This window comes from Squalius cephalus (genome assembly GCF_949319135.1).
Source record: "Squalius cephalus genome assembly, chromosome: 8".
In the NCBI taxonomy this organism is placed as follows: Eukaryota; Metazoa; Chordata; class Actinopteri; order Cypriniformes; family Leuciscidae; genus Squalius; species Squalius cephalus.
The window spans coordinates 26,920,898-26,944,301 of record NC_137129.1 but is presented as its reverse complement, the minus strand read 5'-3'; the positions used below and the strand labels follow the sequence as shown (position 1 = coordinate 26,944,301).

Here is a 23,404-nt window from a genome sequence, read left to right as displayed (position 1 = left end):
AATTATGTAACCAAAATAAAACGTTTTAGAAACGTTGTGAAAATACCAACCAGGTATGTTTTCTTTAGGTAGTCAAAAAAACGTAAATATCACGTTCGTCTACTACGAAAACAAAACCAGACTAAAATGCAACTTTGGCGAGACGTTTTATTTAGGTGTTAAAAAAACGTAGTTTGCACGTTGAAATAGGTTTTAAAAGAAACGTCACGACAGTATACAAACATGCCAAATCTCCAATGGTAGGCTACGTTCTGTTTGCAGTGTTCGAATTGTGTCAAAGCTCTTTGGGGTAAGAGCTTTTGTCGGTTGGGCAAGTACAATTCTCTTTCACTTGTCTCTTAAAAAAACACGTAGGCTACACTGTACACACGTGTCCCGGACAAGCGTTAATGCTGAAATTCTATTTAGATCTGTAAATTACCAAACAATCATAAAAGAAAGAATATTATCTTACGTAATCGTGAGGTGAAAATGAGGATTCACTCTGCCAGACTCTCGTGAAAGTGCTTATCTATAGCACGAAATTTATTTCTCGTAGGCTACCATTTATTCGCAAAAAATAGTTTTTGCGTGCATATGATACGCACTTTATGGCGTGTAATACACGTACTACACACCCCTAATCCTACTCAAGGGGTTTGCAGTGCGTATCATTTACACGCAAAAAAAAAAAAATGTTTTTGGCGTATAAATGGCACGATCAATAAAATGTATCTGTTTATAAATTTGAGCGTCTTTTCAGACGCAAATCTAATTTGAATTACTTTCTAATGGGAGCGGCAGCGCAATACTTTGATTAAAAATAAATATATTACCTAATAAATTATGTTTCTATTATTTTAGTTTTAATGAAAAACCAGGGGACCCCCGATGTAATTTTTTTGGGCCTTAAGGGGGGTCCCTTGATGCTTATAGGGGGTCCCGGACCCCCCCCCCCCCCCCAGCCCCCCCTCAGCCCCCCCTCAATTCGAACACTGTTGTGTACAAAATACATTTTAACATTAAAGCGATTCTTCATTGACCGAGTAGCCTAATAGACCGCTGTAGGCAGCCTAAATATCAAGTATCAAAAGGACTTAGAGGAGAGGTGATATGTGAATGCTTACTCTCAGTCGTCTCTTCTCATTTAATAGCCTATACATTTTCTGATAACATTTTTTACGCTAATCGTCACTGAACATGTCATATGCACTTTTGGAAAAATGTTAATGTCCTTGCATTCATGCAGCCTGAGGCTGTAATGATGATTGACATACTTTATAAAAATATGTTCATAATTACATCATGTAGTTTTTGCTATTTTTATTTACCTCGTTTACCATTAAGGTAGACATGTTATAATGTAGCCTATTATATATGATTTGCAGAGGTGTCAAGTAACGACAAATACTTCGTTTTATTACTTAAGTAGAAATTTTTGGTATCTATACTTTACTGGAGTAATTATTTTTCAGACGACTTTTTACTTCTACTCCTTACATTTTCACGCAATTATCTGTACTTTCTACTCCTTACATTTTAAAAATAGCCTCGTTACTCCTAGTTCATTTCGGCTTGTTTTCATTCCGGCTTGTCGTCGGAAAAAAAAAATTGGCCAATTACACAAACGGTTAATAGATCTGAGTCCCGCCTCCTGAACACACATCGCTAAACTGATTGGCTTTGTGTTTTCTTTCTAACTTGTGAGAGGCTGTAGTCATATTTGGTTGTGCGAAGCGCCAAAACTCCTCCGAGTCCGAAATCTAGATGCGGTAAGCGAGGGAGAAATCAACAGTTCTGTGCTCAAGAATAGCCTACGGGGCAAATCGCGTCAAATATTGATTTGGGGACAGATGTTTTTACAATATAATGACAATCGTGTGTGTGTGTGTGTGTGAGTGTGTGTGTGAGAGAGAGAGAGAGAGAGAGAGAGAGAGAGAGAGAGAGAGAGAGAGAGAGAGAGAGAGAGAGAGAGAAAGAGTGAGTGTGTGCAACTCTACATTATAGGGTCAAAATATCCCCACAAAGATGTCAATATCCGAAATCCTTGTCCTTTTGGGGTTTTTTTTTTTCTCAGAAAACAGCTTATAAATCAGACTTTTGTTTTTTGAAAATGTAAAAATGCAGTCAGTTTTCTGTGATAGGTAAGGTTAGTCTATAGTCCCCATAAAACATGAACAAATAACATTGCTTGGTCTGTTGAAGGCTGCTCTTGTTGAAATGAGAGGCCTGTTGATCAAATCATCCCAGTCTCATCAGCTGGACTGAAAGAAGTTTCAGTGCTCTTAGGGCACTGAAAACATGGCTCAGAGCAATGGTCACAAGTGACACTTGACAGTATTGCTGTGTGTCGTGTCCAACAGGACAAACTGGACAGTATTGATGTGAAACATATGCCAACAGTTAATTTCTGTTAAATGATTAGTTCACTTAGTTAAAAATGAAAATTATGTCATCATTTACTCACTCTCGGGTTGTTTCAAACCAGTTTCTTTCTTCTGCTGAACACAAAAGAAGATATTTTGAAGAATGTCGATAACCAGACAGTTGATGGTAGCCATTGACTTCCATAGTATTTTTTTTTCCTACTATGGAAGTCAATGGGGTCCGTCCACTGTCTGGTTATCGACATTCTTCAAAATATCTTCTTTTGTGTTCAGCAGAAGAAATAAATTCATACAGGATTGAAACAGTTTGAGGGTGAGTAAATGATTTTCAGTTTTGGGTGAACTATATCCCTTTAATGAAAGATGCAGACATGTGTTTGGCTTCTTCAAAAAGCAAGGAACAAGACAGTATTGCACTATTGCATTGCACTATGAGCGGAGTAAAGTTAAGTCTCTGTTAAACTGCCACCATGTCTTTATTAGTTATTTGTGACATTACAGAATTAATTAATTTACGTATTGTTAAGGTCAATATAGACTAAAAACCTTAATACATTACCCTATTAATTTCCTGATTCCTCCGCTTATTTAGCTTATTTATTTAGAAAATTAATTTTCTATGGGCATATATACGGCTGAAACAGGTAGCCTAGTGCATCATCCCAAATTTTAGTAGTGCACTATATAGGCCCCTGTGGCGCGGCCTTAGCTTTTTTCCTTAATGGCATTTTTTTCCTTAAATTACTTTTACTTTTATACTTTAAGTAGTTTTGAAACCAGTACTTTTATACTTTTACTTGAGTAAAAAGCTTGAGTTGATACTTCAACTTCTACAGAAGTCTTTTTAAACCCTAGTATCTATACTTCTACTTGAGTAATGAATGTGAATATTTTTGACACCTCTGATGATTTGAAACATTGTTTTACTTTCTTAACCCAGCGGGCACCTTGACGTCAATTTGACATCAACAAATAGTACGATTTTGACCACCATGTATGACATGCATGAATATGCATATTTTCATTATATTTTGTAATTTATTTCCTTGTGGTTGTAAAGATGCCCAACAAAGGTATCAATCTGACATGTTTTTCTGGTCCCTACATCTCAGGTCAATATCATTGACATTAAATCAATGTTGATTTGATGTCAGGAAATAAGACGTCAAATTGATGTGAAATTTATGTCAAAACAATGTCTGAAATGTCTGAAAAAGTATATTTATTACTCATTGTAAATCAATGTGACTCATTTTCAACATCTAAAAGACCTAGCCTGAATGATCTTGAAAGTTGTAGGCCTAGGTCTATGTATTTTGCATGTGTGTTTTTATTTATTTAAATCCTAGCATATTTACATTTAGTTCACATTTAAAATTACAGCAGACACTATAATTGCATATACTATAAAAGGTAAATTTAATCTGATATTGAAGCTTGATATTGAATGATATCAAAATAGCATTAAAATTACATCAACATCATGACATCCTGACGTCAAATAGATGCCCAGCAGGCACAGGATATAGACTACAACGTCGGTCAGACGTTGGATTTTGGTTGAAAATGAAAGTCGGGTTGATGTCTAAATCCAATGTTTGTTTGACGTCAAGCTCCAACATTGGGCAGTCGTTGAATTTTGGTTGGAATAAACCAAACAAAAAGGTGAAATGCATGGCCATACACTTATTACCAGCTTCACTTAAAACTAACCAGATTTACTTTATTTAATTTCTAGTTTAAAGAAATCATATTTTGTATTTTAAAGTCACCATGATGGTGGTTAGCGTTTGCTTTAGTTGTGCTCTTGACCCTTGACTGTTTAGTATAAACTTTTCTCTGACTGCTATAATTGTGTTTATAAAGCACAAATGTTGTAGCTAAAAAAGCCATGAAAAAAAGAGAACAGGTGATGTTGACTGTTTATTGATGATGACGACGATATCATCATGTAATTGCGTGAATCCCTGATCTTATTCAGTGTCTAATGCTTTGATTATATAGGACTTGTGGTTTTAATATTGTTTTATTCATAATAGAAGTCATTTGATTCTACAGCATATCTAGCAGTGTTGTGTATCAAAAAATATACTTGGTTTTTAAAAACTATTTAGTGCACAAAAACCTTTCATCTATGACATAACTTAGACATCAATACACAGACACACAGACATCAAGAAACAGCATATGAATCTCAACAATGGTGACAATCAAACAAAATATCCAGATAATCAGATCAACTCCAGCTGCATAATTTATTAAAGCCACAATGCATGCTGGGAGATATGGGTGAGTTTTGATTGGGGGTACCCAGCATGCACTGCATGAAGCATTTCATTGATTGTCACCATTGTTGAGAGTCATACACTGAATCTTGATGGCTAAGTAATAATGTAGAGGAAAAAGTTTAATGCACTAAATGGTTTTAAAATCCTTTATATTATTTGATAAACAACATTGCTCTCATGCTGTAAAATTAAATGGCTTCTATTAAAAACACAAGTCCTATATAATCAAAACATTAGACACTGAATAAGATCAGGGATTCAAGCAATTACATGATGATATAGTCGTCGTTATCAATAAACAGCCAACATCGCCTGATCTAATATTCTCTAGGCTTTTTTTGCCACAACAAATGTGCTTTTATAAACACACAATTATAGCAGCCAGAGAAAATTTTATACTAAAAAGTCAAGGGTCAAGAGTCCAACTAAAGCAAACGCTAACCACCATCATGGTAACTTAAAATACAACTATTGATTTCATTAAAACGGAAATTAAATAAAGTGGTAACAATTTACAATACGGGTGCACTAATAAGCATTAATTCATGCTTAGCTAATGCACAGATAATCATATGTTAATGTATGACTCATGAAGAACTAAACCATTAATGAATGATTACTGCATCAGCAACTAATAAAGATTCTAAATGATTAATAGATTAAGTAATATATGAATTGTTATAAATTAAATGTGTCATAATGTATTAATTCCTTAATAACTTATTTTATTAACTAAAAGTGTAAATTAATGTGTTAATTACCACAGTTGGTCAAAGCAATGTACTTCAACTTCCAGTTGTCTGCTTTAATTAATCATTAACTAATGATTTGCAAATGTATCATTATGTTATGACTTTACTTGTTGAGGCACATGACTATTAACTAATTGTTAAGTAATATGCCATTTTGGTTTTGACATCCACACTAAGCCATGGATTTCAATTTCTAACCATGTACAACCAAGATTTCACTGAGTCCGATGAACCTTGTTGTTCATGGAACAGGAATATGTCAGGTTAAGCTTGAGGTCGTGGAACACTGAAAACATGCGGTCGAGCTTTGCCATTTCATAACACTGTGTCTAGACTGGACAAAGACAATAGAACGTCCATTATAGTACTTTATAGATACTACATTATAGATACTACACTGGATGCTGCGCGACACTACACGTCAAAACCCCGACAGTAAACCGATGCCACACTCTATTTCTGACATACTCCGAGCTCGTGTGCTAGTTCTGTTACGAAGGACAAATGGACTTGCGATGGTCTGTCATGTCCAGTGTAGACAGCTGGTCTCGTCCAGTGTAAACACCGTGTAACAGCGTCAGGAGTTCAGATTCTGGTGTGCTGATATTTGTGTGCAGCCCAACTTACCTAGCCTGGTAATACCAGACTCTGCTACTTCACTTTGCTTCGTAGACAGAGTCTGGAATGGCATAACAGAGAAGTGTTTTCTCTCTTGCTAGGGGGCGCTTGTCTGAAGTTTAAAATCATTGGTTACCCGTAAGCCAATCACATAACGTTTGGTTATGGCGTGTGTTATGCGCATGCTCAGCCGCATTTAACTTTCACTGTAAACACATGTATGATGCAAAAACAAAACCATCGAGCGAAATACCGGAGTGAACATGGCTGTGAACGACTTTTGCAGGTTAAGTGAAGTAAATCTACGCATCCACGGTACAATCAGCGTCTACGTCACGGCTCTCAGCCCGCCCTCTGTTCGTTGATTGGCTCGGCTGTTTCCAGACCGGTGGCAAACAGAAAGCTCTGAAGCCGTCTCAGACTGAGTACAGAAGCGAAATGAAATTGAGCGGAAGTACGAAGTCTGACATAGTCAGGCTACAACTTACCCATCCTTCAAACACATTCTTTGACATTACATTCACTGCATGTGCAAACTGTCAAAACCCATAAATGGCATATTACTTAACAATTAGTTAATAGTCATGTGCCTCAACAAGTAAAGTCATAACATAATGATACATTTGCAAATCATTAGTTAATGATTAATTAAAGCAGACAACTGGAAGTTGAAGTACATTGCTTTGACCAACTGTGGTAATGAATAGGGATGTCCCGATCCGATCACATGATCGGAAATCGGGCCCGATCACGTGTTTTCAGACTCGATCGGAATCGGACGTTACCTCCCGATCAGGACTCGGATATATATATTTTCATTATTTTTTAACACATCAATATTTATGCGGTGGCACAGAGTTACGCCGGTTTCACACTGCACGCGTTAGTAAGCAGCGCAGGAGCAGGACACGTGCGTTTTGCTTTCACACTGGCAGCGTTTGTCACGCGCGGCTGAACCGCGGGTTGTGTAGGCTACAGACAGAGTACCATACCCAGCGGGCAATTGATGTCAAATAGACATCAAATTGACGTCAAACATAGTCATCAAAGAATTGGTCAAAAATGCAAATCAAATTGATGTCAAAACTTGACATTAAATTGATGTCAAGTTTTGACATTCATTTGATTTGCATTTTTTTTAAACATTTTTTAACACATTGATGTCCTATTCTAGACCACAAGAATAATGACAAAACAGTATTAAATGCAAGACGTGTTTTATTAAATCCACTGGTTTATATATATATATTGATAACTGCATTACATTTTGTGTCATCACAACAACATTTTACATATTACAGGTTTTTACATCAAAGCTCTCAAGACATTTAAAAACAAAGAGCAAGTTAAATTAAAATAAAACCAGTTTTGTAATTTGTTTCGTAGATAAACAAATTAATGAACAGAAACATTATAGATAAACAATAGGTGCATTCTACTTATTCAGAGTCTGAACAGACCTCAACGGCTGATTTCCCCTTTAGCCGTCCCATACCCCCATATCTATCAGGAGCAGACCGGAGATAGCTGCCCATGTATTTCTTTATTTCGGCCTCTGACGCAGAAGGTTTCGACTGCTGTACAGCACCTTAATGAATATAAACCCACAATTAGCACTCATTTTAAGACATTAAAATACAGCATACATTTTTCAGCAAGCATCACTTGTACATGTACTGTAAATCCACAAAGTAATTAACTTTTTAAATAAGCATGGATAACCATCAAGTGGCTCAGTGATCCTCCTCACCATTCTTTTCAAGTGAGCTGCAACAGCAGGAAAACAGAAAAACTGAATCCAATTTTTCAATGTCTAACTTTTCGTTTTTCAGATGAAAAATTAAACTGATAATAAGTGCTACCCATCAAAGGTGGCATAGGTATAACATAATTCACACATTTAAAACCTGTGCTTTTAATATTGTCTGAAAATTTGTAGATAAACAACTGCATATTTTGAGTTTATGCATGAGAGCATCCTCTGGCTCTTGGATGTGGCAGCATTTGACTGTAATTTATTGAGAAACTGAGCATAATAATTGCAATTATAATTGCATAATAATTGCAAACCGATAAGGGATTTTTAAGGCCGATACCGATACAAATATTTGGTGATTTAAAAATCCGATATTCCGATATATCGGCCGATATATATATATTTTTAAAAAATCCAGAAACGTGTAACAAAACATGAACAGTTCTGATAAATATAATATATAAAAATACAAACTTAAGATATGAAAACAACCTTTGAACAAACAAACAAACAAAAAAATCAACTATTATTATTAATATTGACAGTAGGCTAATAATTAAAAAAAATCAATGATGATGATTATTATCATCAACATTAGTATTATTATTAGGGATGTCCCGATACCACTTTTTGCCGAACGAGTCCGATACCGATGCTTTCATTTTTGGTACTCGCCGATACCGATACCGTGACCGATACCTGAATTTTCACTGGATTTGTAATTTTTAAATGTAGCCTATTATTAGATAAACCAAAATAATATAAATCATATTAGTTGGCTTAATTTGTTCATCAAATATATATTTTTTTCAGTTATTTTCATGCTTAATTAAGCCTGCTAAAATGCATTGTATGAGCTTCTGTTACTGTCACTGTTCATTCTATTGCTCTATCATATTGTATCTTTCATTTAATAGCACAGCACATATTTAGATCTGCTTCAGCAGGGCTCAGTGCTGAGGGTCGGGTCAGCGGTTCAAATGTTTGTCAAAACCAGTGAAATATCAATTATTTAATCCAATTTTGATACTACAACAAAAACTACCTGCCTAATTAATGTGAATTTAAAACAAGTAAGCAGTCAGTAACAAAATAAGAACAAACAATCGAATTACAAATAGGACAAATAAATACAATAGTATTTAAAAAAATACAATAGTACAAAGAAAGACTACAAATGAAATAAACAGTGTTTTTAGAGTTTTTCAGGTAGATCTAAAAGGTACAGAAATTTGAATAAAGTAATCAAATGTGAAAAAAGCATATTCATTACTGTATAAATTATATATAGATGGATATTTTTGTAAAGTTGAAAAGGGTAGCCTATTTAGTCAAGAGCAGTGAGTATTTATTTGTCCTTTGTGTGATTAACATTAAAACACAGAAGCAGGATTATTAGACTGCTGCCCCTTTAAGACCGAACGCACGGACCGCATTTGAACATGCTACGTTCATTTGAGATATAACCGACTTTGTTTACTATAGGATACTGGCCAAGACAGGCGTTTTTACATAATTTTGTGTGAATTCGTCTGTACAAGCGCAAGACGTGAAAGACAATAATTCAGTATTCGCGTGCCGTGACGCTGGTTTGCGGGGCGCGCGCTTTGGATGTTTGCGTTCATGGAACTTCTTGACCTGCACGTCCTGTAATAATGTAGGGAACCACTCGTTATACTTAAATCAGGTAACAGTTCATGTTTAACTTTACTTACATATACGATTTAGTTTAAATCCAAATAACATGTGCTGAGTGAACGATCAGCAATCAAGAGCATTCAACATAAGTGCGCTCGCTCGCGCTCTCTCTCTCTCGTCAGTTAACGTTAATAATAAGCTACATGCCTCGTTTTATTTTCTTTGCCATTGACATCAGACTGAACAAACTTTCCACTGTTGTCTGTTTAAAGGGATGTGCTCGACCAGCTCGCGTGTCTATGCCTCAGTTCACCTCCACAAAGCACTCGCGGCGGCCAGTTTCGTTTCACAAAATGTACGTGGTATCGGTGCGTGGTATCGGCAAATTTTTATGAGTACGAGTACGAGTATATGAGGGCAGTATCGGCCCGATCCCCGATGCCAGTATCGGTATCGGGCCATCCCTAATTATTATTAAACAAGACAAAGGTCATTCCGTGTGTGTGTGGTCATGGGTTCAAAGCAAGAACTGATAAGATTGTAAATGTGTACCTTGAAATGCAACGTAAGTCGCTTTTGATAAAAGCATCTGTCAAATGTCCGTTTGCATTTTGATTATTTCGAGAACCGTTCATCCAATCGACTTCACAAGGGAGTGTAGTGTCGCATTTGGTGCAATATAGATGGACACGCGAGACGCAACACATTCAGAATTAATAAACTTTTAGTAAACTACAGAACAGCGCGAGCGGGAAGCGGTGCACCTCACGCGGGCAGGGCTGGCGCGTGAGCAGCGCGTATTTTTTTCGGCGTCCATGTTAATCAATGAGTGCATTCACACCGGGAGCAGGAGCAGCGCGTGAGCGTCCAGCACAGGGGTTAAAGTGAAAAAAATTCCTGAGCCTGAACTTTTTTTGGGGGGGGGGGGGACTAGACGCACCATTTATTTTCAAGTATTACAGCTGTATCTTAATGGCATCTTTTTATGAATGAAAGCCAGTATCACTAATATTATAGCTACTGATATCTCGATGAAAATGATTTCCCCCCAAATTTTAAACGTTAGGCTTCAAAAAAATAAAAACTTTTAATTTAAGTGAACTTAAGACAATCGTCATTAAACCCATAATACATGTCATATTTATCTGTACCATACAGAAATTGAATAAGGTTATAAAACAGTCCGCACTGCATAAATTATAAATTAAATATAGATTAATCCTTATCAAAGCTTCAAGCGTTCTTTAGTCAAGAGCAGTGAGTAATTTTCTCTGCTCCCTCTGTTCTTTAGGTCAACTTTACTGACAGACAGAATTAATGGCTCCTGTCACTTTAAGATCTGCCGCTGTTGACAGGATCTCACATCTCATTCTCTCTACCATTTACTTCCATTTAAGATTTTATTTAACTCATTTAAGACTGTTCTTGTGAGGATACTCGACAAAGAGGACATTCTGGCATAAATGTGTGTGTTATTGTTCGTTCAAGCGCGAAAGAGAACTCGATACTGGCGCGCATCTTTCTGTGCGTCGTACGTGTCAGGACATTCACTGAAAGCGCGTTCTCTTTTGTCTTGTCGCACAGGAATGGTTTTAAAGCATTTGCGTGAATAAGCGTGATCATAACCCTAGCTAAAGGATGTCAGAAAGAAAGAACGGATGGATGCTGCGTTAATTGCGTTAAATATTTTAAAACGTTAAAGCTGGACAAAAATGAATCGCATGCGTTGTAACGAATACGACTCTGGGTAAATTTGAATTAGCTCAAGAATATGGGGAATTTTGGGAATATTAATTTTTATGACTCATGGTCATAATTCATAAGTCGCATGTACATTTATTTTATCAATTATCGAGACTATCTTGTTCTGTGACTGGTCTGACCGACATTTAATTCGTCCAGCGAAATAAATGTAAAATCATTACAGTCAAGAAGAGATATTCACAAACTTCAAGAAAGTTTTATGTCCTGGCCACGGACATCAACTTCCTGAGTTTATTAATTGAAACTACTCAAGTAGTCTATATTTCGAGCTTGTAGCTTAAGATCTTTTAAAGTTTCATTGACTTATAAGGTGGATTTCCAAACACAGAGGCAGTGAAAAGTATTTATGAATTTTAATAAATGCAAAACTAGAGATTATGAGCTACGAATATACACGTACGTAAAAATGCAAACAATAAACAAACAACATATAACCAAACAATAACATAAGTGATCAGAATGAAATGAAAGAAAGAAAGAAAGAAAAGAGAAGAGGAAGAAGGGGAACTTAATTCACAGTCCTAAGAGATAGACACCAGGAAAACAGCTTTTATCAACTCAATATACTTGCAGTATTCTGTGCTCTTTCAGTGCGATGCTGTAAAAGAGGCGCGCGTGTCCGGCTGGTTTGCGTCTGGCTTCGTCTTCTGGGTCGTTTTGCAAGACGATGTAAAGGCTTACTTGAATTTAAGTTACCGCGAAAATTAGGTTCGTCTTCCGTGCGGAAGAGGCCAGAAATCTTGGTTTCTAAGGCAGCAGGCTTTTACATGGCGCGGGGGTTTGTGTCCCAGAGGCCACGGCGAGGCCTGTTCAGCTGGTTGCCATGGAGCTGCGCTACACGTGGATGAGGTCCGGGATGAGAGCGACCGGAGAAGAGAGGAAGTGGAATCAGCGGGGTCGAAGAAGGAAGAGAGTGTGATGAGGGGGTTTCTGCCTTTTAACAAACATCTGTTTACGCCTTCTCTTGGAACGACAGCGAATCAGATTGTCTTTTCTGAGGCGGGAAAATTCTCTTTGTGTGAAGAAGAAAACGCCTACTTTCACCATATGTCTTATGAGAGAAAGAATTCATATTTCTTCTTAAGATTGTACACCTGGAACAATACATCTTACTGTAATTTACTATGTGTGACGGGTTGAATTAAAACAGGACGGTCAGACAGATACTAATTATGACAGATAAAGGTCGGGGCAACATGATGTTACATCTATATGCATAATTACACACACATAAAGTTTGATTAAACACACAATAAAATTGTCATCGTTTCCGTTATAGCAAGTGAAGGCACCTGGGAAATAAAGGAATATGTATCAAACATTTGAAGAGTTTTCTCTGAAGAGTTCCATGAAAAGTAAATGTGTTGGAATGTTGGTTTGCCAAGGAACTGGATGAGCTGCAGCTTTGGGACCATAAAGGTTTATGACCAGGTCGAGGTCGTATTACAAGACACTATTGAGTGATTTTCTTTCAATGAACCTTCAGAATTACAGATTTTACTCTAGCAAGTCACACCTCTATTATAAATTTGTAATGAATGGTAAAATGACATTTTACTATGTGGAAGTCCATATATGGAAATGTGCTTCAGTTGCATCTCGTGGTGGGTTTCTGGTTGAAAGTCCACGAGTGTGTGTGTGTGTGTGTGTGTGTGTGTGTGTGTGTGTCTTCTGGAATGTCCTGAGGCTGTAAAATCACAGGAAGTCAATACTGAACTAGGGGGGGTTTACAAAGGGGGTCTTAAAAACAGGGTCCTCTTTATGGCTCAAATGTCCCTCTGGGGAAATTATTAACCAGACGATGTGTTTTGACGTCACATGATTCCTTCATTTGAAAAGCAGATGCCATTGTTGCTACAGCGTTGACGTTGACAGCACTTTTCATACATTGCTGACAGAAAATACTGCGGTTTGAAGTGGACTCGTTTTCATGGTAGGCCTACACACAGAATGTTTTTTTTAGTAAGCTACACAGAATGTTCTACATTTAATATTTATCTAACAGTCTGAAGTTACCCATTATCCTGACCTGAGCTAATTTCCTGAATCAACCAACTCACATCTCATTTCTTTCTTTTCATCCATAATGACATTAGCCTGTTGTTGTTTCTCGCGTTTCATCACTAACTGTGTCGCAATCTATTTTTTTATAGACTATGGTCGCAACCGCTATACCTGCGCATTAGAACTTTCAGTGAACTATTTTACAGGCTCGGTCCTGCTCCTCTGTGGCAATGACGGCGTGCGGTTAAAAATCACAACAAACGAATTTGAAAGTGGGGGGGACATGCCCCCCCCGTCCGCATAGGAAATTATACCCGTGGGTAAGACATCATCCCCGGGCTTTATGAACTTGCGCTCCATGCTTTCACCGACGATGCTAACGTATGGATCTCAATCACACTGTGTTGCCAGGACCCGCCCTGCTCTGCTTCTGATAGGCTTGTAACGTTAGTTAGAGCAGCGATCCTCTCATATGATTGGTAGGTGAAATCAATTGACTCGAAAATATTAAACGGCATGCAAGTTCCCAATTTTTTTTCCCCTCACGGCCGCACGCCGGAGATCCGGCATGGTGCCGGAATACTTTAAGCCCTGCCAGCAGGAGCGTCGCGTGAACAGCAGTGCAGCGGGGGTTTCGGCGCCGAGTCTATTTTTGCTGCGCTGCTTACACTGAATTAAAGTGACAATGCATTGATCATGGCCAAAATACACCGCAGTTTTATCCAAAAAGTGTATTGATGTTATCTATTGTGTTTTAAACAGTCAATCAAATGACCAACAGCAATTTAAAAAGAAAACAAATGTCCAAAAACAAACTTGTTGCCCGAATAATAAAAACAAAGATGAACCAAAAGTTATATAAATGAAATTATTAATAAAATAAGCTTCTTGACAAGTCTTTTCTCTTAAATGTATTTGAAAACGAAATAAAGCAATGCCAACTTATCCATTATGCTCCGAGAACGGACACTGCAGTGATATAAAACGCACACGTCTGTTAAATTAAGCAATACTTTTAAGGTAGTCTAATATTTTTCTGACTAACAAATTACTGACACAGTAAAGGGTAGATTTAAATAAAGAGAAACGAAATTTAAATAAAGAAAAAACTAAATTTAAATAAAGAAAAATTAAATTTAAATAAAGAAAAAAGAAATTTAAATAAAGAAAAAACGAAATTTAAATACAGAAAAACGAAATTAAGTTAAATTAAAAACGAGATTAATTTAGATTGATAATAAGGGGTAAAAAGGCTAATACATTTTGTTTCTACTATTATTTTATTTTCTACAATGTCAAAGCAACGCAGCTTAACACAAAACACAAGCTCAGGCATGCACTTCGGTCCATACAAACTCCGCTGTTCTGCGCTCTAGCCTTTCCGCGTGGCTTGAGCCGCATTTTAGATGCGTGTCTCACGCAGGCAGTGTGCAAACTCCAACCTGTTAACATGGGAGCTGAAATAAAAACGGACATGCCACGCAGCTGAGACGCTCACGCCACGCATCCAGTGTGTCGCCGCCGGCCTTATTCAAGCGCGAATGAGAACAGTTTCGCGGGGGATCCCAGGTGTGCAAAAAAAAAGAAAAAGAAAACGAATATTCAAATGTCAAATTTTCAAATCGAATACCAACCCACCGAACGAATATTTGGGTCCAGCCCTAGCTGCTTTTATTTTATTTTTTAAATATTCATTTATCGGACATTATAAATGCCGATACCGATAGTTTGGAAAATGCCTAATATCGGCCGATAATATCGGCCCGCCGATATATCGGTCGGGCTCTAATTGTTACACCCCTACAGTATTTCCACTGTGCATCTGTGATGGCTAACACTGGATAGATACAACAGTACATCATCTAATCATAAAAAAAGTAATGTAGTACCTATTATAACACGGCATAGCCGTGTTTTTCCAAACGCCTTCTTCACCCCTGAGCCGTCCATGTTCATTGTTGCCATTACTCTGATGGTAAGAACTCTGACAAAAGAAAAAAGACAACCAAGTAATATCAGTAATCATTAATTGTTAAGATTATTGAACAATACAACTAAGTGACCAGAACAGCTGAGCCTTCAAGCAGAAAAGGAATGTCTTACAGTTTTTCACCATCACTTGGTGCATTTCCTGAATCATCATCAACATTTCTACAACAATAGTGCACTGCTCAGATTAGTATTATCTACGGACTTCGTCTGAATGAATGACTTCCGGTAACTTTGGAAGCTCAAGTCGGCGGCGGTGTGAACGTACAGTTAGGCTACAGGATCCAGCAGGACCGTAGGCTGCTACGAGGAGCTGCAGCTGTGGTAACTAGAGCAGAGCTGGCAACCCGGATGCCGAAACACTACTGACTTCGTGATTGGTAGATAGGTGGAGGGTGGCGCTTTAGGCCAAAACACAACATAACAACATCAACATCAGTTCTGCCCTACAAAGGCAAAAGACCTTAAGTCGCTAGAGTGTGGAACTGAGAAAAATGACTTTAAAGATTTTTAGTTGTCCCGCCAAATTAATTATAGGTAGGACACTGGAAATCTGGCAAATAGATGTTTTAGTAATGGAAATTATATACATAAAAAATCTTGAGCTCAAACTTGACTTTTGACCACTATTTTAAAGTTACTGTACTCTGCCTTTGTATTGTCAGCAAAAAGTGAGAAGTCATGCCAAGGCAAAAGGCAGTAACTTCCACATTATCAATATTTAGTTGCTGATCACCATTAACAAAATCATTATAGTACACACCTGTATAAAATCTAGTGATCATGGCATTTATTTTGTATGATTTACAATTATTTATAGCCATCTACTTATGTGCTTTGGTTGCATTCTGATGGCATTATTAATACATTTGACATGACAAAATATCTCCATAGATATATTAGTCCAGCGTTGACTCGACCGCGTATGTGTTGCTTAGGGCGGGGCTGAAGGCGAAGTTTTGGCACTCTGCCAGCTAGTTTGCCAAACTTTAATTCTTGATTGTATTCATCTGATACGGCAATGTGTAACGTTTTTCTGTCAACTCTGCATAATCCTTCGCGATCGATATCGCACGTTTGTCGATGGAGCAGACCATACTAAATGTTCTGACCGCTCTAGGACATCAGAAGTTAGAGCGACTGATGGCAGCTGTACAAAGTAGGCTACACAGGCTACACCGTAATTTTAATTTTAATGGACATTAAAATAAAGGCAGATAACCGTACAATCTGGTAGGTAGCATTATTTGATTGAACACCGGCACAGTAACTTCATATTGACGCGCGGCTAAACAAAGGCAGAGCACCGTAACTCAATTTGAGTGTTCCAAAACAAAGCCAAAGAGCGGTAACTGATGTTACGGTGTTCTGCCTTGGTTTCTCATGGGCTTTTGGAAGTTACTGTTAAGACAATCATTATTTTCTCGAAAAAAAAAAAAAAACGGAATTGATTCAAGATACTTATCCACATGATAAAGAAGGTCTTGAATGTGCCAAAAATATAAATAACTCATTTTCGACCAAAAACGAAGTTACGGTCTTTTGCCTTTGCACGGCAGAGTTGAGGGCTGCAAATTCACTTTTTAAATGACAATATCCTGGCCGTACTACTGTTGTCAATGATATAAGTATTTGAAATGAGCATGATTTCTTAATGTCTAGTGACATATCAGGGCCATTTTATGATTAATTGAAATACATTTCTTACATACAGCTCCTTTAAGTGGCTTAACCAAAATGACTTCAACTTATTATTATTTCTAATAAAATTAGATGAAAATGACAATTATTAAGTTATAAGTTATATAAAACATTACTTATTCAACCAAACAGGATTTATTTTATCAAATAAAGCTTTTTATCATCTTCAACTAACTTTTCAGCCCACAATGGCCAACTGAATTAACCAGTCTTACTAAATGATCAAAGCTCATTCACATCTTGCATTCTCTGTGGTTCATTTTAAATGATTCAATGATCTCTTATATTCCCTATAGTGACTGAAAAGCTCAATAGCTTAAATGAAGCGGTTCAAATGAGTCATTCGTGTGCAAGTCGTTATTCTGAACGCAATGTGTTACTGGCGAACTCGTTGTGTACACAGTATACGACGATTCAACGATCCAACTGCACTGATAAAGACATAACAATGATGTACGTCATGTTAATTTCGCATAACGTTAGTGGACACAATTTTGAATTATAATTGGTTATGTTGCGTTTTGTCGAATCGCATCGGGAAAGAGATTCAAATGTTAGGGCATTTTTATTAGTACGAACAAAAATTGTAAAACTAACATTACTCGTGACATTTCAAAAACGACATTTCAAAAAAACAATAGTTATCTGCTTAATGGATCTAACTCTGTTAAATTACCTCAGAATCCTTCACAGTAACGTACATTAACTGGCGGGAAATTTCAATTCACCAAAAAGAACAAAATACTCATTACACCGTCAAATATTTAATCAAAACACAATCTTCTAAGTTTTCAAAGTTACTCAATTATGTTTTATTTAATGAGATGTTTATTACTCACCTGATAAAAGCGCCAACCTTGTCGAGCTGCTTTGACTTGACGACTTCACAGCGCTACAACGTCAAATATTTAATCAAAACACAATCTTCTAAGTTTTCAAAGTTACTCAATTATGTTTTATTTAATGAGATGTTTATTACTCACCTGATAAAAGCGGCAACCTTGTCGAGCTGTTTCGACTTGACGACTTCACAGCGCGAACTGCCACTAGCCTCTGTGTTGTACGCAAGACGTGATGACGTGCATTTCAACGGTCATCAAAGTCGTAAATCCTCCAAATATTTTTTCTTTTCTTTTTTTTCCGTGTATACATGTATAACATTATGTCATACTAGGTTTGCATCAAATTGCACACAAAAATAAATAAATAAATTGTAGTCCATTCTTCAGCTACAGAAAAACCCGAGAATGTGAAAAAGGCGCCATCTACAGGTGGTATTAGGAATAGAGAATATGAATGGGCATTGTATGCCCTACATTTTTCATAATAAAAAGAAAATAGAATTTCTGAAAAATAAATATGATTTTTTTAAGAACCCTAGCATTGCATCTATCAGTTGAAGACAAGAAAATCAAAATCATTTAAAAATATGTAGGCTAACCTGTTCACTATGAAAAATTTAATGAAAAATTAAAAAAATTCCATAAATGAACATGTAGTTGTAACTTGTAATACTGTATATACTTGGTATTACAAATTCATTATCAATTATGGCAAATGTATTTTAATTTTAAAGTATATAAAAAAATAAGGATATACACATATGTGGGGTTACAGCAAAAATGCTGCATTTTTTTTTAATTAAGCAAATCAGTATATTTTTTGTAAAATATAATACTATTCACTTCTTTCATTATCAGTAATTTACATAGGCCTACATGTTTATTTATAAATAGTTTTTTGTTGTTGTTGTTTATATGTTTTTAACCACAGAAGTTACAGAAGTCCACTTTCATGCAGAAATCAAACAACATATGATTCAAAACATGTGCTGAATGGATGCATTTTGAGGCCCCAGTAAAGAAAAAAATGTGCTATTTACATTGATATCAATGTGATGTCAATATGACGTCAACTGAACGCCTATAACACGACGTTGATTTGACGTCAACTCAATGTCAAACATGTTGGCCCATATACTTAAATAATCAATTTCAGTATGGGATAAACCTAATATTTTCACCAATTAACCACTGGAAGGACTTGATGTATAATCTGACTTTGAAATTATGTTTTGCAGCATCTTGATCAAATTTTGTCTAATATTTGACGTCAAATTGACATCAAGGTGCCCGCTGGGTAATGGATAAGTTGGCATTGCTTTTTTTCGTTTTCAAATACATTTAAGAGAAAAGACTTGTCAAGAAGCTTATTTTATTAATAATTTCATTTATATAACTTTTGTTTCATCTTTGATTTTATTGTTATGGCAACAAGTTTGTTTTTGGACATTTGTTTTCTTTTTAAATTGCTGTTGGTCATTTGATTGACTGTTTAAAACACAATAGATATCATCAATGCACTTTTTGGATAAAACTGCGGTGTATTTTGGCCATGATCAATGTATTGTCACTTTAATTCAGCAAAAGCGGCGCAGCAAAAATAGACTCGGCGCCGAAACGATCGCGGCACTGCTGCTCTGCTCTACTACGCACTGCCGCGCCGCCTCTGCGCGCCGCGGTGTGAATGCTCTAAAGCCTGGTTTAATCTGTTAACATGGGCAGCGAAAAAAAATACGCGCTGCACGCTCTGCTAACAGTGCAGTGTGAAACCGGCTTAAGAGTTAGGAGTGTAGTTCCTAAAAGCACATTACTGGCTTTGCAAACACTTTTATTTTTTATTTGTTTACATGCCTGCCGGGTATTTTAAGTTGAGGTGCTATTTGTTTATATATTAGACTTTTTTTATATTTACTGTTGCACTAAAGTCCAAAAGTGAAGAATTTATGTATTACTTGATTGTTCAAGCTACCTCACAGAAGTGCTCTGTTTGTTAACAGATTTTTTATTTAATTCACCTTATTTTAACATTCAACAACTAAGGAACATCCTGGATCTGTTTTTTCGCTCTTCTTTATTCTTTTTTTATGTATTAAGTATCGGATCGGGACTCAGTATCGGCAGATACTCAAAATCAAATGACTCGGACTCGGACTCGAGGGCAAAAAAACCTGATCGGGACATCCCTAGTAATGAACACATTCATTTACACTTTTAGTTAATAAAATAAGTTAAGGATTTAATACATTGACACATTTAATTAATAACAATTCATATATTACTTATTAATCATTTAGAATCTTTATTAGTTGCTGATGCAGTAATCATTAATTAATGGTTTAGTTCTTCATGAGTCATACATTAACACATGATTATCTGTGCATTAGTTAAGTATGAATTAATGCAGATTAGTGCACCCGTATTGTAAAGTGTTACCAATAAAGTAAATCTGGTTAGTAATAAGTGAAACTGGTAATGCTGTTTGTGGAGTTGTTTAATACTCCTCTGCTGAGATATTCACAGATTTAATGTGCTGCCATGCATGTCACATTTTTTTGCGGTGCTTATTCCAACCAAAATTCAACATCTGTCTGACGTTGGAGCTTAACGCCAAACAAACGTTGGGTTTAGACGTCAACCTGACTTTCATTTTCAACCAAAATATGACGTCTGACTGACGTTGGATTAGTTGGAGTCCAACGTCTTCCTGACGTCACATTGACATACTGTGTTTGCTGGGTGTAGATTTGACATTGAATGCTAACAAAGCTTGACATTGTAATGACAGCAACATCATGACATCTTGACGTCAAATAAATGTTGAATTAACATCAAATGCCAACAAAGCATGACATCAAAATAACATCAAAATGACATCAGCAGAGGTCAAAATCTTGACATCAAATTGACATCGACACTTTGACGTCAATATGACTTTCATTTTTGACCTATTTCGTGACGTAATTTTGACATCAATGTTGATGTCATATTGATGTTAAATTGACATCAAATGCCCACTGGGAATGCTTTCATATTTTCATTCAATTTACATTTTGCGATGGCCACAGGCCTACTATCCACTTAATAATATATCAAGTTTCATGATATTTTAGCTGATTATCAAATAATTCATTACATCAATCTAAATGTAAATGCTGTGACTTTTACGTATTTTAATGGGCGCGCGCGCTGAACATTCAAGCCGCATTTGAACTGGAGCGGAGGGCGTTACCATGGAAACGAGGCAGCAGCTCAACTGACAATCAGCGAAACTCCGTCTATCACTGTTGTTTTAACAACTTTAAGGTAAGTTTAGTCCATAAAATTACACAAATAGTACATACAAATGTTTCTGAGACTTTCTTTCATGTAAATCACTCGCTTTCGTTGAATATTTACTTAATAGAAATGGTTTAGTGTCTTCGAAAAAGTCCGTTAGCATCTAACTAACTTTAGCTAGCTAACGTTAGAGATAACGTTAGGTTGACTAGACTTGAGCTGTAAGTTTGGGCTTTTAATCACTTATGTGTAGATGAGATATTTTTGTAAAGGTTTTGCTGACAATTGGTCAATGGATGAATGGAAATAAGCTAATTTATTTATATAAAAGTATGCACTGTATGGTTAATTCATAGTTATCATGTGACGTCACACCATTACGCCCACCTGGAGGGCAAAATAAGGCTTTCCTCCACTGCCCAGTCATTTTTATCAGGTTTGTAGTTAGTATTAATGTAGTTAAACAGTGTTATAAAATATCAAATTAAATATATAGCCTACCACTTATTCATGATGCATACTTTGTACAGGTAAGCAGATAAACAGAGAACAAATTATTTACAACAAAATAATATTGTTTGTCTTCTCCCCTTTACAGTATTGTTTGCCATCTAGTTCTGATCACAGAGTTTATCTCCAAACCAAATTAAGCAGACCTGAGCAGCTGATCCAGGATCACCAGAAACTCTGCAGGACTTTGGTCTCAGTGTTCCAGTGTTCAGGTGTCCCAGTGTTTTAAGTTCAGAACATATTGAGATCTCAACATTGTCTCTCAAGGTCCACTTACATGCAGAGCTTTACTCCAACCTAGTCCAGCACACCTGAACAAGCTAATCAAGGTGCTAAACTCTGGGTGCATATCACTCAGGTCTCTATCTCAGTAGTCAGTGGCCGTCTTTATCACAAAATCCTTACAGTGCACTGAAACATTCGCTCCCTAAAAACTCACTATGTTAGGGACTGTTCGTTATTTATTTAAGGGGCCACCGGAGGAGTTTTGAGATCTGTTGTCAAAAAAGACATGACCCTCCCTTCGCCAGCAATAATTTTTTCTATGACCCTCCAAAATGATTGTGAAAAAAGGCATGACCCTCCCCGATAATTTATTGTTCTGTAGGCTACTGGTTTGCGCTTGGCAAAGATGTTCAGATAGCCATTGTTTGTTTGTTTTTTAAACCATAAACTCTTGCTTTCTCATCTGGCTGTAACGATAGACCAAACCTACGATTCGGTTCGTATCACGATTTTTTATTTTAGATTTGAAAAAAAATCATGTTTTCGGTGCTGATGCGGTGTGACTCGTTCAACATGTGGGTGGCGCTGCCAATAAAGCATCTAAAAGCTGTCACAAAGAACCGGCAAAAGTAATGATTATTATAATGTCATATATTGCTAGACATTTTAATTGTTTTTAATAAACAAGTGTTTTCTGTGTCGACTGCAAAGATGAAGTTGACGATGCGTCGCGATCTTCTCAGAACGCGCCAGAGAGATTTCATAAGGAGAAAGCAGTCTGTTTTCCTTCGTTTTGAATTGTTCTGCATGTTTAAAAGTAGACATTTCAAGCTTTCTATATATTTCTCAGGTCTATGAGGCAAGTAGCATACCTTACGCTGAGTTTCGGTTCATTTATGAGACAAGAGTCCAGTTCACTCGCCCGCGCCTCCGTGTCATGATTATCTATTTTCTACTATATTTAGACTACTTCTTATTTATTAAATCCAGATAAAACATTGATTAAAATTAAGATAAAATTAATAAAAAAACGAAATTCACTTTAAAGAAAGGCTTTGTACTTTCTGTTTGAGGTCTCTGTGCAATTTTTAAAGTCGCTTCAGAGCAGTCATGTCCGTGCGTAATGGAGAACTGATCACGTCCGTTTTTACATAAATGCAAACACGAAAAATAAAATAAAAATAATATAAAATTTAATTTTCTGTGGAGGCCGATCTTTATTCATCCGGTGGGTATATATATCCTGGTTTGCACAGTGTAATTTATAGAATTACTAAAAAATATTTTGCCACCTAAAAGTTAAAGATTTTTTTGTGTCACGTCACATGTGTATTTCCCTCATATTAAATATAAAACGCATGCACATTCATTTTATTCTGAATTTTGCACACACAAGTTGAAAGGCATTTGTTTGTGCATGCATGTAAAACATATCTCCAACATTTATCAAGTTCACTGATAATTATGCGTGCATTTATTAATTATTATCTTAATGAATAATGTAACAAGGACAAAGCATGTAAACTGTTTGTTTAGAATTTGGATCGATCATCGCAAATAGATCCGAATGAAGAAACGTACAAAACCATAGGCTATAGAAAATGGGTGGGCCCGGACCTAAATGCCCACCCGGGCCCAATGGTAGCGCCGCGGCTGGTGGTAGCCCTACATCTTA

The 23,404-nt window shown here is 36.6% G+C and overlaps 1 long non-coding RNA gene across 1 annotated transcript; it reads left to right on the top strand.

Moving 5' to 3' along the window:
• The first annotated feature begins 20,882 nt into the window (after positions 1-20,882).
• On the top strand, positions 20,883-21,636 carry LOC307163386. Its single transcript, XR_013822065.1, has 3 exons — positions 20,883-21,021; positions 21,351-21,430; positions 21,593-21,636. It is a non-coding gene; the product is annotated as an uncharacterized lncRNA (long non-coding RNA).
• Positions 21,637-23,404: the final 1,768 nt, after the last annotated feature.